The sequence below is a fragment of the Bubalus kerabau genome, chromosome 17, assembly GCF_029407905.1.
Source record: "Bubalus kerabau isolate K-KA32 ecotype Philippines breed swamp buffalo chromosome 17, PCC_UOA_SB_1v2, whole genome shotgun sequence".
NCBI classification, from domain to species: Eukaryota; Metazoa; Chordata; class Mammalia; order Artiodactyla; family Bovidae; genus Bubalus; species Bubalus kerabau.
In genome coordinates, this window is record NC_073640.1 from 35,180,547 (window position 1) to 35,183,504 (window position 2,958).

General features: G+C 35.3%; 1 pseudogene; it reads right to left on the bottom strand.

The window, feature by feature from the left end:
* Nucleotides 1-1,885: 1,885 nt before the first annotated feature.
* Nucleotides 1,886-2,743, bottom strand: LOC129631929 (60S ribosomal protein L13a-like; annotated as a pseudogene).
* Between the last annotated feature and the right edge of the window lie 215 nt (nt 2,744-2,958).

Below are 2,958 nucleotides of genomic sequence, written 5' to 3' on the forward strand. Positions count from 1 at the left end.
AGTTTATTCTAGCCCTGGATATATAAAGATTAAATAAGTCAAGATCTATATATTTAGAATCCTGTACTTTAAAAAGGTAAGATGAAATATTAGGCAACTACCACTAATACAAGAGATAACATTGAGTTTCTATCAAAAGGGCAGCTCAAATAGTAAAAGAAATTCTTTCAAAATAAAAACCAGTTGCTTCTAAAATTTATATAATTATTTGGCATCCCTCACAGACATTAGTCAAATGTTTCCTACCTAAATAATTTAATGCTTTTATATTCAAAATAAAACACAGTATTAATTTGTCTTTCTAAATAGAGAACTATCCTGGAATATGTACTGTTGTGCACTGTTGGTTTTGTTTTTGTTTGTTTGTTTGTTTGTTTGTTTGTTTTCCTTTTAATATGGATACAACCTGGTATGTGGGATCTTAGTTTTTGACCAGGGATGGAACCCTTGCCCTTTGAAGTGGTAATACAAAGTCTTAACCACTAGACCACCAGATAAGTCCCATATCCTGGAATATCTAATAATGATATATTCTAAACTACAGATATTAGGTATCAGTTTACAAACTCAGAGAAATAGGTGTAATCACTGTCAGTTTAGGACAAATATAGCTTCTTTGCTCATTTGCTACAGTATAACAACCTCAAAATTAATTTAGGTTTCTTTTTATTTTATCAGGATTAGCACATACTATATAAGGACTGAAATCAAAGAGAGATTGTAATAGAGGAGACTTATTATTATTATTTGCTTGGCATTGAAGAAATTTGCAAACCTATCTCCAGTGTACTCCAAGTTTATCTGCAAATTCTAGACTCTTATTTATTTTAAATACTGTATTGAAAAATAATTGCTAACATTTGCTGAAGGCTCACATGAAGAGCTCTCTTCTAGGTTTTTCTGAGGTCTGTCTTATTTAATTCTGAGGATCATCACATGAGGCATTTTTCACAGACGAGAACTCTGAGTCATAAGAAGGTTAAGCAGCCTCTGTGAACCAGAGCCTGGCTAAATTTCACAGTCTGAGATATTTATTTCCTGGTAGATGAGCCACAAGATAAGTAGTTGTGGAGGAGCTACAAGTCTAAATTCTTAACCAACAGTAAGCTGTTGTGCACATGAAACTACTTTGCAGTCAAATCAGCATATTTCACGATCACTTCTTTTTTGCTTTCTCTGCAGCATCCACACATGGGTCTGCTTAATGTTAACCTACACATGGAAACATGATTTAACTGCAACTGAAGTGGTACTTTTTCTCCTGCTCAGTGTTATTGCTGCTGAAGGAAGAGTAACTTTCTGTGGACTATAATGCACAATTTTTAATACTGTATTATACTTGTATGCTTCAGAGTTCTTAAGAAATTGACAGTGTTCATCCGATCTTTGTCTTGGTACTAGGATAGTGTGTGCAGTAGACTGTAATGCAATGGAACTAGTAACAGAATGAAACTTGAAGTAAAATATGCCCAAACAACCATTCCTCCTTAATTGAGTCATATAATATATTGTATATTATATCAGTCTAGTTTAAATCAAAAGTGCAACTATCAAATATGTTATTTTTAGAGCAACTTTAAGATAAAGGTAGCATGTGACCATATTCAATATTTCTTAGGAATTTGATTGGTAGAAAAATGGCTTCATTTGTAGAAATTATTATGTTTTTATTTATTAAAATTTGATGCCCAGTAATTTCATATTAGTGCTCAATACTGTCTGAGGTTGGGAAAAGTACCAAATCATTGTTTGGAATCTTAATTGAGGATCTGGATACTAAAAAATTTTCAAATGTATGAGAGCACAATAATGGGCATTATTCCTGTATATGCATTTTATATTTTATTTATTTATTTTGAGGAATAAACTGTCAATTTTATTGGACTCAGACTAGAAAACTGTGGGTCTTGAGGACCTCTGTGAATGTCAGTTTTCTTCTCTATATTCTTTTCGGCCTGCTTCCGTAGCCTCATAAGCTGCTTTTTCTGATGATGGATCGTGGCCTTCTCCTTTCTCTTCTCCTCCAGGGTGACTGTTACCACCTGGTACTTCCAACCAACCTCATGAGATGGGTGGTGTAGGTAGGCCAACTTCTGTGTAGGCTTTAGGCACAAAACCTTGAGGGCAACAGAAACCACCATTTGCTTTTTCTTGTCATAGGGTGGCAGGATGCCAGCAAACATCTTGAGGTGGTCCAGGGCATCCTGGCCTTGCTTGGTCTTGTGGAGAAGCATGTCCCCCATGGGTGGGACTCAGAAGTGGTAGGGGCCACGAGAGCAGTTGGTGTTCATTACTTGTGGAGGAAGGCCAGATACTTCAACTTATTCTGTAGAAACTGCCAAAATGTTGATGCCCTCACAGCACACAAACACAGCCTTCTCACTGACCTGGAAGAACACGATGGCTGCCGGGTGGCTCAGGAGGCAATCTCAGCCATCTAGCACCAGGACCTGCCCTGCTGCCATCTTTAGCAGTTGCCTAGGCGGAAACCATTTTTTTTTATATGATTGAAAATATTCTAAAATTTGGGTATGATAAGTTTAAGAATTTGTTCTGCATGTGACTATCTCCAGCACTATAAATTGAAATTGTGTGGGTCCATATAAATTAACTAATATGTAAACTTCATGTATTCCTTTCTGTTTCAAAATACCACATCTAAACTATTATACAAAGCCAAAAAAGAGAGTAGTCAAATGAACTGAGAGGAATTATCTGCTTATTTAACTGTTTACACATATAATTTCATGTGTGGAAAAGCTATTTCTGAAAATGTATAGCCATCTTTATCATTTTTTTTCATTCGATGGTTTCTCATAACTAGCTGAGACATTCATGAGAATTTCACTTTAGCAATTATGTTTGTGAGGAAATATATTCACCAGGAAAAATTTTACGTTCTTAAAAAAACAATTATTCATAGAATAGTGCATGCATGTTAAGTCTCTTCAGCCATGT